Source organism: Mesocricetus auratus, unplaced genomic scaffold (genome assembly GCF_017639785.1).
Source record: "Mesocricetus auratus isolate SY011 unplaced genomic scaffold, BCM_Maur_2.0 Super-Scaffold_6731, whole genome shotgun sequence".
Taxonomy (NCBI): domain Eukaryota; kingdom Metazoa; phylum Chordata; class Mammalia; order Rodentia; family Cricetidae; genus Mesocricetus; species Mesocricetus auratus.
In genome coordinates this window covers 15567226-15583779 of record NW_024429185.1, presented here as the reverse complement: position 1 = coordinate 15583779, position 16554 = coordinate 15567226, and the positions used below count along the sequence as shown (strand labels likewise).

The following is a 16554-nucleotide window of genomic DNA, read 5'->3' as shown; positions in this document are numbered from 1 at the left end:
GAGGCTGGAGGAGTAGGCAATGAGCCTGAGATTCAGTCAGAACCGGAGGTCCAGACAGACAAGACTAGCCACCTAAATTCCACAGCAACTGCTAATGTTTTATCTCTGTTCCTCAACCTCACTCACACCTGGTCCCCTTACTTTATAGAGTTCAAGATTCAAAACCCCAAGATGGTGGCTAATAGCCCAAATTTAAGTCATGTGATTTTTTTTAAGAGTAGAGTGAGAGTGTTTGGTTCCTTTAACCAATTCTCCTTCTCCCTAGTAGACTTGCCAAAGGCAGATAAAAACAAATGAAAAAGGTAACTGAATAATAAAATCACACATACACAGAGATGGACAAAAGTTTATTGAGATATAAATATGTTAGTTGTTGTTTGATGGCCTTTTCATTTAGAAAATTATTTTCTATTTCTGATGATGTCCATTTTGAGCTTCAGAGATTCAAAGCTTTGGACTAAAAAACAAAAAATTTAGAATTGCCTTGTACCATTGCTTTTGCTGCAGCAAGGGATGTCATCAAATGGTTTCTGGATCTTACCTAGATCCAGTCATACAACAAAAGGTGACTGTAAGAGACTGATCATAGTCTGTCATAATCTTTGACCCATATGCTAGACAGCAAGATTCAATAGCCTGTCAGCTGAAAAAAATAGCTCCAGAGTAGGTCCCAAAGAATATAAGACAAATGTTCCATTTTTCATTCTTGATGATTCCAGTCAGCTACTAGTATATTTTTATCTGCACTAAACAGAATATGTGAAAAGGAGTTATTTGAATATAAATTTCACTGAGTGATTGCAAAAATGCAACTCAACGTGGAATTGTCTCCATAATATTTTTACCATTTAAATAAGACAAAGAACAACTTTCTTAAGGGTTAAAATAATATTTTATTGCATATTTGCTCACTAAGTCCAAATGCTGCAATAAAAGTTTAAAACATACAGTCCTTATGAAAGAATTTTGCAGGGTTAAAGAAATGGCTCAGCAGTTAATGGCACTGAACACAACAAGGCAGCTGTACATATTAATTCCGATGATTGTGCAATATGCTCAGGACCTGTAGCTCAAGCCAAACAAAATCCCAGCATGGACGGGAAGGACTGGTCATGAGGCTCTGTTGGGGGGAAGTCCTGTGCATTTGTCAATATAGCACTGCTGGCCTATAGGGAACCAAGATAGGTAGGACTAGGAGTCCAGGAGGATTCTGGGAAGGAGAAACACAAGAGAGTCAAGATGTAACGCCATGGGGTAGGAAGCCCAGAACTATTCTCCGGTAAGAAACATACTTAGATTAATAATTATGGGGTAATTACTTAAGTCAGAGCTAGCCAGTAAGAAACAAGCAAGGCCAACAGCTTCATAATTAATATAGCCTCCTGTGTGTTTATTTGGGACTGATGCGGCTCTAGAACCAGGCTGGCGGGAAGGCTCCTCACAAGGAAAAGGTTTCCCTTTACATAATGGTGTCAGAAGTGGGATTAGCTTTTATTCTCTTTGCCATAGTGTTTTTCTTCTTGGCATTGGTAAGAAAATACCATGGAATAAACATAAGGGCACTGTATATTGTTAGTAACAAGTGGACAGGTAGCAATATAATGGTGAGCACATTTAGCTTAAGTTTCATAGTGGAAAGGCTTCTAATACGGCGCTTATTTGTGGTTATCCTTTGGCTTTTAAAGATTTAGGTTTCTGGAGAAGGCAATAATGAAAGCAGCAGTAAGAGTAGCAGTATAGTCAAGGTAGTTCAATTTTAGTGATACAGATAAAAGTTAGTAATCTTTGGAAGCCGACAATAAAGGACACAGGTTTCTTCTTTCCCTTTTAAGAAGAACAGGTATATCTCCCGTGATTTGATTGTGTAAAATCAAAAAGAGCCAAATTTGTAGAACCAGGAGAGAACAGTGGTTTACCAGGATCTAAGGTTCTGCCTCGTCCACCCACGACGTCTCCACCACTCGGTCTGGCCTCAACGGAAAGGAAGCTAACGGAGAGGAACTCGCTTGCCCGCTAGCTCAGGAGCTGCCTCACAAGGAGGGGCACGCCAGACAGATAGTTATAATTATAGTTTTCCTTAGTTATGATAAAAGATAAGCTACATATAGAACTTTGGACTCACATGATGGGATGGATGATATTTTCTTTAAATCTTGCTAAAATATTGTAACTATGTTCTTATTTGATAACTGTTCTGTTATATACAATTTGACTATGTTAAAGTTAAGACCTTTCTTTTTGTTTAAACAGAAAAGAGGAGATGTTGGGGGGAAGTCCTGTGCATTTGTCAATAAAGCACTGCTGGCCTATAGGGAACCAAGATAAGTGGGACTAGGAGTCCAGGAGAACTCTGGGAAGGAGAAACACAAGAGAGTCAAGATGTAATGCCATGGGGTAGGAAGCCTGGAACTATTCTCCGGTAAGAAACATAATTAGATTAATAATTATGGGGTAATTACTTAAGTCAGAGCTAGCCAGTAAGAAACAAGCAAGGCCAACAGCTTCATAATTAATATAGCCTCCTGTGTGTTTATTTGGGACTGATGCGGCTCTAGAACCAGGCTGGCGGGAAGGCTCCTCACAAGGAAAAGGTTTCCCTTTACAAGGCTCCACCCCAACCAAGATGCTATTAGCATTTGATGGCCTCTAAGAAGGTGGAGTTGCTTTCCCTTTTCAGTAAGATACCTGGAATATCCACCACACTCTAGGTAGGCTCCATACTCACACAAATAGTCAGACAACACAAAGGTACTGGACATGCATCTGAGAGGAGTTAGTGACTAAGTTGCATGAATTATCGAAAGAATTAATAAAAACATTACTTTTATAAAAGGTGTGCTCTGTGTCCTGAATATAGTGATGGTTCCACACGCCAGCTATAACTGTGTTGGTCCATAGTGTCCATAAGAGCACTGGCTTCAGGACACCCTGAAGAAATTGGAGTCTGCTAGTACTCGAGATCCTTATACAGCAGGGAATAATACATACATATAACCAGTACCCATATTCCCATATGCTTCAAATCACCTCTATGTTACTTATAGCAGGTATAAATACTGTGCAAATCATTTTTATTCTATATTATTTAAGGAATAATGATAAGAAATAAACATGGGTACATGTTCAGTGCAGACATAATTTTGTCCTGTTTTCAGGCCACAATTGGTTGAATCTGTGCATACAGAACCCACAAATATAGTAGCTCAAGTATACTTAAATAGATAAACAACTTGCTAATAGGGATCCAGGTGTATTCTTGGGTGGCCTCAGAAAATGAAACAACCTAAAAACCAGTCTGTCTTGGTTAGGGTTCCTATTGTGATAAAACACCGTAACAGTTTGTAGTCCATTATTCGGGAAACCAGGGCAGGAAGCTGCAGACAGGAATGGAATCAGAGGACATGAAGGAGCGCTGCTAGCTCCTCATGGCTTTCTCAGTCTGCTGTCTTGTACCAGCCAAGACCACCTGCCTAAGGGGAGCACTTCCCACAGTGGGCTGGACCCTTTCACGTCAACCATCAATCATGAAAGTTCCCCACAAAATTCTGGGAGTAGCCAACAAATGGCTGGTCTAATGTGAGGCCCATACCATGAGAGGGAACCCACACCAGTTCCACGTGGACTAAGAGTAGATGGGATAAGATTAGAAGGTATATCAGGTCGGGAGGAGGAATGTAGGGAGAAAGCATAGGCAGAGACAACAGGAATCAGGGGGCATTCGAGGGGCAATGTGAAAACCTAATGCAATAGGAACTCCCTGGAGTCTACAAAGGTGACTAGTGAAGACTCCTAGTGATAGGGGACATGGAGCCTGAACCAGGCAAGGCTTCAGATGGTGGGACTGGAACACCAACCCAGCCACAAAATCTTCAACCTACAATCTGCCCTGCCTTCAGCTACACTGGGGTAATGGCGGCATAGAAATTCTGGGAGTAGCCAACAAATGGCTGGTCTAATTTGAGGCCTGTACCATGAGAGGGAACCACACCTGACCATGCCTAAGTAGGAGGAACCATAGGCTGGATAGCTCAGAGATGTAGAATAGAACCAAACACCACTGGCCAAAAACAAAGATAAAACCAATGAACTGACTCCTAACAATATTCTGCTGTGATGGTTCCTACTCCTGTCATCGTCAGAGAGGCTTCCTCCAGCAGCTGATAGGAGCAGATGCAGAGACCCACAGCCAAACATTAGGCAAAAAAAGAGTCCAGGTTGAAGGTCTCCATCAGGTCCCTCCCCTAGGAGGTCAACGAACACACACACAGAGAGAGAGAGAGAGAGAGAGAGAGAGAGAGAGAGAGAGAGAGAGAGAGAGAGAGAGAGAGAGAGAGAGAGAGAGAGAAACAAGAGGGAGAAGAGGAATTGTGGGAGCCAAAGATGTCAAGAATTTTGCAAGAGGAAAGTCTGCAGAATCAACTAAGTAGGGCTCATGGGGACTCACAAAGACTAGGGGAGCAATCATGGAGCCTGAACGGTCTTCACTGGCTCCTCTGTACATATATGTTATGGCGGTTGGCTTGCGGTTTATGAAGGGAATTCCCGACAGTGGGAGTGGGGGTATCTCTGAGTCTTTTCCCTGCACTCAGGATTCTTTTCCTCTTACTGGGCTGCCCCTCCCTCAGCCTTGATGTGAGGGTTTGAGCCTGGTCTCTTTGGATTTTGTTGTGCTGTGTTCAGTTGGTGTCCTGGGAGGCCTGCTCTTTCTCGGCTTCTCGACGGGGAGGGGGATGGAATATTGGGAGGGAGTGGATCTGGGAGAGATAGGAGGGGAGACTTGGGGAGGCACAGGGAGGAGAGGTGTCAGTTGGAATGCACTGTGTGAGAGAAGAATGAATACAAATTAAAGAAAATGAAAATGCCCCCCCACAAGCACTTGCTACAGGCAAATCTCACGGAACATTTTCTCAGTTGACATTTCCCCTTCTCTGATAGCTATAGTTTGTGTCAAACTGACAAAAAAAAGTCTGACTAACACATGATCTAATTTGCAGCCAAAGAAGTTTTTGATAATTTACAGCCGAAGAAATTTTTGATGAGAGAAGGGACCAAATCCCTGATATGTACTGAGCTGTATATTGAAGTGCTAGTGAAGGGAGGCTCAGCAACCCATCTTTATGACAACAAACGCATGTGTTTTGATAGCTGCACTAAGGAGCTCAGTAATTACTCAGAGGGTTTCCAAACTCAGTAGAGTTATTGGTCCCTGTTCGAAACCCTTCCTCCCACCATCAGTTACCGGGTTCATTTGTGCCACTGAAGCCTGCACTCAGGACAACTAGAGAAGTAATGATGTTTACATTTTACCAGTGTTTTGTTTTCAATTAAACATCTTGGCTACTATTTACATAGTTGAATGGCACGGCATTTATGCCATCCAATTTGATGTTATTTCTTGGTAAATATTTCCACAAGGAGAGACCTAAGTTCAAATTAGTTGTGAAAATGTCACTGAAAATAAAATAAACTTTAATTTAACCTTGATCACAAATTATTGTTAAAAGTTAAAAATGAAATGCCAAAAGAACTGAAATGTATATATCCTAAGAAGAACCTTGCCTTTATCCTGCCTGAGGTACTGAAGACTAGGGCAACCTAAGTCAATGGGGATAAACAGAGAAGATGGAAGGGGCAAGAGTACCAAGATAGGGAGGCAGTGGCTCTCTGGCTTCACTTCTCAGGCCCCATCTTAAAGTAGAGGAGAAGTAGACCAACTCACATTTCTCACTCATGGCTGATGCTCCCTGACAAGTGTTCATGTGAAATTACAGGTCATGGTTGCCAGTTCCTTTCCCAGCTGCATCTGGGATTTCCAAAGCCAGTGTGGTCCTTGTGAGTTCAGAACGTAAGCCAACACATGAGAGGGTGAGCACTGCCCTCTTTGCTTTCTTTTACAGGATGTTCTCTTCATGGGGCATTGTGGGTGCTCTAGAGAAACCTAAGGAAATGGCAGAGTTTCAGACACATCATTTTTGTTTTGTCTTATTTAGTCTAGACTGTCTTAACCTCCAAAGGTCTAGGGGTACAAAACATACACTTTCCCTAGATAACTACCATTTTGCTGTTTGTTTTTTAGTATCATCCAGCTCTTTTTTCCTGACAAAATTCTAAACTTAGGAAAAGCAGGCTTTGAGGATAATTTCTATCTTATTATACACATAGCATGCAAGCCAGTCATCACAACTGTGTAATGATTTGAGAGATTTACCCATGCCAAAAAATGAGAAGTGAAATGGTCATGCATCCATCCCCAGAAATCATATTAGCTTGAGATGCCAGAGATTCAAGCATGATCACTATTCTCTTTTATACTTCCAATTGGAATAATTATTTTACAATTCAGCATGGGTTCCTTTATTACATTATTTGCCTTTGACTATGAAAATGCAATAAAAGAATAAGAATTTAACAGGGAAAGGAGGTATCTGGGGTATGATGATGTCAAACTCAACAACTGACCAAATTCTCCTTGGTTTGGAGGAAATAACCTAATTCATTCCTTCTCAATTTCATTCCATCAACTCAGATGATTTTAGCAGTGAGGAAGGTGACTTAGACTCTGCAGAGTCAACTTTGCAATGCAGCAAAGTACAGTGGGGACTACATTAGAAATGAGCTGCTGGTTTTGATCACAAGCATAGTCCAAACCGAAGGCAAACAGTTTTCTTCAAGGGAGTCTCATTGGGGAAACAAGCTACTCTCATGGGCAGATGACATGCCCAGCAGGGGGTAACCAACAGAAAGCAACCCTGATGACAGCTTCGGAGTTTCCTGGTCTATAATGCCATATTGGGGCCATTTCTATTTTTCTCTTATCTTTTTTAAATTTTATCTTTTCTTTTTCTCTTACCTTTTTTTTACACTAGAGATTCTTTGCATGCATATGATGATTTCCAATCTCATGTTTTTATGGCATTCCTGAGTGTGCAAATAAGTCTCTGAATCTATGTCTGAGTCTTGTGCCTTCTTTTAGGCTCTTTTCCTTCCGTTTGTTTGTTCTGTCCAATTCTGATGTGTCTGGTTTTGTTTCAGCTTATTACGTCTTATTTTATTATTATCCTTTAGAAACTCATTTGCATTCTAATGCGAGACAGTAAAAGGTGGCTCCAGATGGCAGGGGAGGTGGGGAGAAACTAGGAAGAGTAAAGGGAGGGACGCCATAATCAGGATATATTATGTGAGGGGAAAAAAAGCTATTTTCGGTAAAAGGAAAAAGAATGATAATATTCGGGAACTGAATGAAAGCCTCATTCCATTTCCTGGTGATGCTTGTTAAATCAAGAGGACACTGAGAGAATCCCACTGACAGGTGAGCAACAGCTGGTCGGGTTCTCTCCCTAGAAAGAACAACTTGTTAGCATCTAAGGGGGAAGAGCACAGCCCACGAGCTCAGGAGCTCAGGGCAAAAAGTAAAATTCCATCAGCATTCAAATACACCCAATCAACTGGAAATACTTTTCTTTTGTTTGTTTTTTTTCTTTTGTTCCCACCTCTTTGAAAGTAGCACTTCCAGTGTCTGCCTCCAATTGGTATTATGAATATTAATCATAAAGTGCCTTGCAGGTACTTTGAAGATGAAAAAGGACTAATGAGTATCAAGTCATGAAGTTTCAGCCAAGATATCCACAGCAGTTAAAGCAAGGCAGGATGAAGGAACCGCAGAAAAATTTGGAAGCAGTACAGCAGTGTGTTCTTGTTTGTGCAAACCCTTTAATAATGAAAGCCTGTGAACTCCTCTTCAAATGAAAAGAGACTCAACTGTGTCTTTAATTAGGTCATCCTATTGGAGCACAATATAGTGATAAAGAAGATTTAATAAAGCATTTTGTCTTTTTATTACTTTGATTTCATGCAACATATCTGCTTATCCAAGCAAGATGTTTAACTTCAAAAGAAGTTTTGTCCACCCTCCCCTCTGGCCAATAAATAACTGCAAAGTAGGGGGGAAAAACAATATACTCAGAGCATCCCTAGACTGCAGAGTGATGAAAAGATTCATCATGTTTTTTCTACTGTGGACACAGTTCTTTGATTAGTCCTTTACTGTTCTTCTGCACTTGATGGAATGTTTAAGAGTTTAACTGTTGCTAGTTATTGATTCCAACACATGGTAAAGTAATTATAACAAAAATATATAATTACTCAACAAGCATAATAAATGTTTTCTATTTGAGATGATCCTGGGCAGGTCCATTAGAATGGGAATTTTAGGAATAAACAACATTAAGCCATAAAACTGCTCGCATAGGATTCCCCATATCATGATGCTGTCTTTTTTTTAATCCATAGATCTTTAAGTGGATCCAATTCGCTTAAATTTAAGGCTGTTGGACAGACTATTCCTGAAAACACATAAATGAAATATTTGGGAGACTGTGGAATTGATTTTTAATTGGTTTGCTTTTTGTTAAATCATCTAAACATTAATATTAGCACAGACATCAGATTAGCCAGATAAGTGTCCTGAGTCTAGATGTCAGAAAACTGCAGACAGATTCATCCAAATAAACTCATTTGCACCAGCTGAGTGGTCCAAGTGATGATGTGAAGGAAAACAGGCTAAGAGCAAGAACAGTCAAAGCCAAGACTGTCGGCCGGGCGTTGGTGGCGCACGCCTTTAATCCCAGCACTTGGGAGGCAGAGGCAGGTGGATCTCTGTGAGTTCGAGGCCAGCCTGGTCTACAAAGTGAGTTCCAGGACAGCCTCCAAAGCCACAGAGAAACCCTGTCTCGAAAAACCAAAAAAAAAAAAGCCAAGACTGTCAACGAAGAGGGTGGGACAGGGAGTAATCTACCTATCATCTCAGTGATACACAATCTAAAAGCCCTTTTGACATTTTTGTCCTGAGCCAAAGCTCAGCTGCATCAATGAATCCACAGGCTCTCTGGAAGGCTGGCTTCAATCCTTGGGTAAACAAACAGGAAAGAAAACAGGGTCTGTGAGATGGTAAATTGGTACCCAGATGCCCAGAACCCAGGTAAAGGTGGAAAGAGAGAACCAACTCCACAGTTACCCTCCAACTTCCACACACATGCTTCAACAAATGTATGCCCACCAGCTACATCATGCAATAAACAAAAAATAATAATGAATAAAATTAAAGAAATATCTGTGTTGTCTCTAAGCTACAATTGTTAAGTTACAGCAGAAATTCTAGCTGACTTCCAAGTACCTAATTTTTGGCATGCCACAAAATCTGAGGAAAAAAATAATCGCTCCCCACACTTCCCTTTCACAAAAACAATCACTACTATTTACATTTCCCAGGGGATTTTTTTAAAACTGTAACCAGAAATTCCACTCTTAGGCATATACCCAAAAGATGCACATCCATACAAGGATGTCTGTTCCACTATGTTCATAGCAGCATTACTTGTAATAGCCAGAACCTGGAAGCAACCTAGATGCCCCTCAACTGAAGAGGGGATAGAGAAAATGTGATACATTTACACAATGGAGTACTATTCAGCAGGAAACAAAAACAATGGAATCTTGAAATTTGCAGGCAAATGGAAGGCACTAGAAGAAACCATACTGAGTGAGGTAACCCAGTCACAAAAACACAAACATGGTATGTACTCACTCATATATGGATTTTAGACATGGATCAGGGGAGTGCCAGCCTACAATCCCACTGACAGAGAGTCTAGGAAACAGGAAAGAACCTAAAAGAAATGTGCATGGTACCTCAGAGAACAGGAATGAGGTAAGATCTCCTGAGCAGATTGGGAGCAGGGGGGAGAGGGGAGTGGGAGCTGGGAAAAAAAGAGAGAGGGAGAAGAGGAGAGAGGCGGTCATGGGGAAGCAAGAAGGTTAAGTTGGGGGGAGAATAGGGGAGAACAGGATGAGAAATACCATAATAGAGGGAGTCGTTATAGGTTTGAGGAGAGATCTAGCACCAGTGAGATCTCTAGCAATCTATAAGGATGACACCAACTGGCAAACTAAGCAATAGTGGAGAGACTACTTTAAATGCCCATCCCTGATAATAAGTTTGAGGACTACCTTATATGCCATCCTAGAACCTTCATCCAGTGACTGATGGAAGCAGAGGCAAACACCCACAGTTAAACACTGAACTGAACCCCTGGAACCCAGTGACAGAGAGGGAGGAGTGATGAGCAAAGGGGTAAAGAATGAGCTAGTGAAACCAACAGGAACAGCTGACCTGAACAAGGGGGACCTCTTAGACACCAGACAGACTGCTGGGAGGCCAGCATGGGACTGATCCAGACCCCCTGAATAGAGTATCAGTGAAGAGGCCTGGACAATCTATAGGGCCCAGGGCAGTAGATGAGTATTTATCCCTAGCACACAAATGGACTTTGTGTGTCCATACCACAACAAGGGATGCTCTCTCAACCTGGACTCTTGAGGGAGAGCCTAGGCCCTGCCCTGAATGAAATGACAGACTCTGGTTATCCCCTATGGGGAAGGAAATGGAGATAGGATGGGAGGCTGGGGGGGGGGGGATGATGGGGGAATGCGGGAGGCGGGGGCGGAGAGGGAGCTGGGATTGACACGTGAGGCAAGCTTGTTTCTAATTTTTAAAAATGCAATAAATAATTTTAAAAACTAATTCCACCTTCATGACCTGGAAAGAGCGACACAGCCTCACTCACACCTGCCAAGCGTAGCCCTTGGTTTGTACGTACTACTATTGCTTTGTTTGCAGTGGTCTGTGTTCAAGGTCCTGTGCAATAAACTGCACGTGTCCGACGAAGTCGTTCCATTGTCTGTTTCTCATGTGCTCCCCAAGTACCAATGGGCGTTGTTTGGAAGAACTTGCACTGGGTGTTTGAACAAATTTCAACACAGCTTTGAGCTGCAATTTTCTGGAAAATAGGACGTACTACATCGTATAACGTGACTTGCCTCATCCTGCTTCTTGCAGCTAACAGGATGAAGTCCAACATGCTGGTGTCCGACAACGCCTGAGAGTAAAGCCCCTGCTTTGGAGAATAAGGAAGGGCTTTCGCTGACAACCGTGGACAAGTTCAAACAAGGGGCTCCATCTAGTACAGACCTCAGTCTGCTGACTGGTGGGGTCAAGGCCAGACTTCCATAACAACAAGACATCAAGATTTGTAGCAAATTACCAAAAGAGAAATTTGAATGGGGGGGATTTATTGAAGGTCTTTGTGGCTACACATAATGATCCCAGCATGATCCTGGTTAAGAAAATGGGAAAGTGTTTTTGGAAGAAATTGAGCTAAGTGACAGAACCCAGAAATTTCTGTAGGATCTGAAAATAAAACAGGAATCCAGGCAAGCTTCTCTCTCCTTCCTCCCTCTCATCCTTCTTCACCACTGCCTTTCTGGTGAGATGGGAGCCCAACAGCTCTCGTGTTTACAGCACTGAGTCTGATCCATGCATCCATTCTATTCTGGATGGAAGAAATGCTCACACGCTTGCCAGAGACGAGATAAAGGTGAAGTTCTTGGGAAAAGAAGTCAACATAAGTATCATCATTATAAATGTTTTAACTCCAGAAAAGATCACAGACTCTGGAACTAGCAAGCAAAGCAAACAAATGCTGAGCTTCCGCACATAGTACATACATGTGGCAATAGCTGTCCGTGTATCACCTGCTGTAAGGAAAGATGAGTTCCTATAACAGAGGCAGAAAGGAGAATCTAGCTGGTAGACCCATCCCTGACACTTGTGTTGTCCACGGGAAAATGTAAAAGCACAGAAGAGCATATGTCATAATATGAGCAATCATGAATTAAAATCACGTTGATAAAATAAATAAAATGTTTGATTTGGCAAACATATCTTCATAACAACTTTGTGAAGCTGTACATTGAAATATGACGGCAGGAGAAAGCTGGCCAGGCGCTTCTCCATGTCCCTTACACCTCATTCTCTAGCATTTAAAGTAAGCTTCACACAACCATATGGACGCCTTATCACTCAACCAAGCTTTACCACATTCCTCTAAAACACCTCCCCTTGCATCCAAGTATGAGAAACACAGGACTTTAAAGGGAGTTGCTTCTAAAGGAATTTCAGAGTCTTGGAAACCCAGGCATTGTCTAAACAGGGTTTTTTAACCTCTGGACAATTAATACTTTGCACTCAATACCTTTCTGAAGAGAAAGGGGAAATACTTTTATTACTATTTATTTAGTGGGAGAGATGTGTGCACACACATGCATGCACTAATGCATGCTATGGTAGGCATGTGGAGATAAGAGAACAACTTGAAGAAATAGGTCCTCTCCTTCCACCCTGTAGGAATTAAATTCAGGTCATCAGACTTGGTGGCCAACATCTTTACCCATTGAACCATCTCATTGATCCGAGAAAGTTTTCTTGTGCATTCTAGAATGTGTAAGAGCATCCCTGGCTTCTACTTTCTCAATGCTGGCACCACCACTCCAAAAACGTAGCCAAAATAGCCTCCTCATTTTCCAAATGGCTCCTTTAGAGTTAAATAGTCCCAAGTTTGAGCCACAAGCCTAGAAAGGAAAAGCTAGTACTATGTACTATGAAGGATAGAGTTGACCAAAGTTGTGGCAGTGGGGGACTCTTAAAAGAAACCAAAAGGTACCAGTGTAGGCTGTCTTCACAGAGCTATTTGTCAGTGCCCACTAGCAACTCAGAGAAACTCTGTTAATCCATCTCATCAATGAGAAAATGAGCTGTGGATATGAAACAACTCATTCACTTACACATATCCTAAAACAGGCAGAAAAGGCATGTATCTCAGCTCTATTAAATGCATCTCAAGCTATGATTAAGTTCTTGAAGCCAAACTAGAACCTCATTTCTTTTTCTATTTATTCTTTTAAAAACAAGTTTTCTGCAGATGCAGAGACCTACAGCCAAACATTAAGGGGACCTCAGAAAATCCTGAGGAAGAGAGGGAGGAAAATTATGCGAACCGATGGGACCAAGGACACAACAGGAAATCACAACGTCAACTGACCTGGACTTGAGGGGGCTCATAGAAACTGAACTGCCAAACAACTTACATAAGACTGATCTAGGCCCTCTGCACATGTGTTATAGACGTGTAGCTTGGTCTTCTTGTGGAACTCCTGGCAGAGGGAGAAGAGGCTGTATCTGACTCTGCTGTCTGCTCGTGGGGCCTTTTCCTACTACTGGGGTCCCTTGTCCAGCCTTAATAGGAGCGGAGGTGCCTAGTCTTGCTGCAATTTGATATGCCATGGCTGGCTGATACATATGGGAGACCCATCCTTTTCTGAGGAGAAGGGAGATGGTGTGAATGAGGGTAGGGGATTGGGAAAAGGAACTGACAGGAGAAGAGGGAGGGAGAATAAACCGTGATCAGACAGGGGAAATTAGTTAATTAATTTTTTATTTTATTTTGATCTTTTTTTTCTCCCAGACCTTTGCCAAGTAAAAAGACCCACCCCCTCTGTCCAGTTCAGAGGAGTTCTCCTGGTTCTGAGGAAATAGTGTGCTTTCAAAAGGAATCGAACAGGAATGGCCACACATGGTAGCACACACCTGTAATCTGGTCATTTCGGAGGCTGAGGCAGGAGGATTGTGACTTTGAGACCAGCCCAGGCTATGTGGTGAGTTCCAGGCCAGTCTGTGCTACCCAAAGAATATCTGTCTCAAAAAGAAAAGAACTGGGCTAGAGACATGGTTCAGGACCTACAAGCATTGACTGCTCTTTCAAGGGACCTGATTTCAATTCCCAGCATCCATAGGGTCATTCACAACTGTCAGTTTTGTGGGATTGATGCCACATTCTAGCATCTGTGGGCAGTAGACATGCGTGTGGTACACAGCAATACACGCAGGCAAGAAAACACTCATACACATAGAATAATAAAATAAATTTAAATTTTAAAGAAGAAAAAGATCAGTGAAAATAACAGTAAATATTCAACTTATTAGGAAAGTTTCTAAGATGGTAAAGAAATGTTTACACCCTTCTTTAATACTACATTACTTGATGTGGGATGCCCATCTTATGCTGAGAATATGTGTTGCTTTATAGATAAAGCTGATTTGACCAATGGCCAGGCAGAATAGAGGCCGGTAGAAAATCAATCCAAAGATACAGAGAGAAAGACGGAGTCAGGGAGACACCATGTAGCCATGGAAGGAGTTACATGCCTGAATATTACCGGTAAGTTACGCCATGTGGTGATACACAGATTAATTGAAATGGGTTAATTTAATGGCAAGAGCTAGTCAGTAATATGCCTGAGCCACTGGCCAAGCAATTGTAATTAATATTAAGAGTTAGAGTGATTATTTTATAAGTTGCAGCAGGTACCAGCAGGCTAGAGAGAAACCAGTCCAGTGGAACTGGACAAGACAGAGAAAAGTGTCCAGCTACATTTACTCTTCTAAAAAAATTTACGGCTTTGCAGGCACCGCTGTCCCCTGTCTCCTCTTCCTGCAGCCATGGTCAACCCCATGTGTTCTTCGACATCACGACCCATGGCAAGCCCTTGGGCTGCATCTCCTTCAAGCTATTTGCATACAAAACTCCAAAGACAGCAGAAAACTTTCGCTCTCTGAGCACTAGAGAGAAAAGATTTGGATACAAGGGTTTCTCCTTTCACAGAATTATCCCAGGATTCATGTGCCAGAGTGGTGACTTTACACACCATAATGGCACTGGCAGCAGGTCCATCTACAAAGGGAAATTTGAGCATGAGAAAGAACTTCATCCTGAAGCACACAAGTCCCGGAATCTTGTCCATGGCAAATGCTGGACCAAAGACAAATGGTTCCCAGTTTTTTATCTGCACCGCCAAGACTGAGTGGCTGGATGGCAAACATGTGATCTTTGGGAAAGTAAAAGAAGGCATGAACATTGTGGACGCCATGGAGCGTTTCGGGTCCAGGAGTGGCAAGACCAGCAAGAAGATCACCATTTCCTACTGTGGGCAACTCTAGTTCTTCTGACTCGAGGGCTTCTTACACACTAGACCATTCCCTCTGTAGCTTAGGAGAACATCCCCCCCACCACCCCATCTGCTCGCAATGCCCTGTAATCTCTGGTCTCACTGAAATTCTTTGGGTTCCATATTTTGCAGAGTTAAGTTTATGGTTATGAATAAAACCTAAGTAAAAAATTGCATATGAGCAGAAAAGATGCCTAAGCGTTAGTGTCTAATTCATTAGTAGATGGAAGATGAGAACATTCGAAGAACAGGATCTAAAGGTGCACAGCTGTATCAGGGTGTTCATGAAGTCACACAAGTGCGCTTGTTTGAGAACAGGTGGTGGATAAATCATCCTTATTGTAATCTGGTACAATAAATGACACATAAAAAGCATTTAGGAAATTTTCCTGAATTGGTAAACAGCTTAAGAAAACATGCTTTCTCACCCACAGGAAGACCTTGGGATAACTGCTTCAATTTCTTATTTAGTATTAGCTCTAAAAGAAAAGAAAAAAAAGGAAGAAAAGAAGGAAGGAAGGCAGGAAGGCAGAAAAGAAAGACTTCAAGAAGTGCATTGGAATGATTGTACTTAAGAGTTATTAAGCAATTAAGAGTTTGGTGCCCAATTCACATTAAGTAATATATGTAGTAGCCAAGCTAAGCATGTGCCATCAGAAAGCCAAAATGTGTTAATGAATACATGTTGCATGCATGGGACCAAGGGTAATAGTACACAAGGGCAAAGGTTAAACAGTTGGAGGCCCTGGTTTAATAGCAGACCTCAACTGTTCTTTAAATACCATAAATGTCAGTGTTCATCTTCAAGTGGTATTACAGTAGGATTAGTGCCCTAAGCTTTGCTCCAGTTTATGGAGAATGGGGGAGAATGATCCTCGTCAACTTAGTCCAAAGCAGGAGAAGATTGATTTTCCTTTACCACTCAGTTTTTATGAGTTTCCCAGACCCTAACCTAGTCTGTATCATGGATAGAAACTGCCAGATCTGCTTGCAGGCCGTCTGTGAACGGTGAATATCTGAAAGAGTTATGGCTCATTGAGAAACCAATGAAGAAAAGCTTACCACTCTCAAGGACCTTCCACCAGTCTGGACTCCCTGCAACTGTCAGAACCAGCAGTGGCTGAAAACGTGGAACAGACATAGGACCAGTCGGGCCAGTACTTCCTTGGGACATCTCAAGAGCAGAAACCTACAGAACTAAGGCAGGTAAAGCGTCTAGACTGTTCCTATAGCTTTTCTTTGCTCAACGATGAATTGGTGCATCATCCTGAAGCTCATCTAAAACTTCTTCGCTATCTGCCACATACAATGCATACAGTACCTTATTTTGAACACACTTACATGAAGGACACATTCATTAGTCTGCCTATTTTGAATAATGAAATGAGGCTGATGTATACACAGTTTAACAAAGATGGGTTGAGTCTGAGGCACCTCCCTATTAACTATTAGTAAAAGAGTAATTTGCAGTAAGGGATGACGTCCAAGGCAGGGTTTTATCCCTTAAAGTATTGTCCAACATGGACAGCAACATTATGCTATGGCTCAACATTTCATGTTAGGTCTCCAGATGGCCAGGAATGTGAATTCAAGATGTCAAACATTATATACTTAAGAGCCACATCGACCCTTAAGAATGTCTTTTCTTCTTCAGAG

At 41.9% G+C, this 16554-nt stretch overlaps 1 pseudogene; it reads left to right on the top strand.

Moving 5' to 3' along the window:
* The first annotated feature begins 3804 nt into the window (after positions 1-3804).
* LOC101822394 lies at positions 3805-14890 on the top strand (annotated as a pseudogene).
* The last annotated feature ends 1664 nt before the right edge of the window (positions 14891-16554 follow it).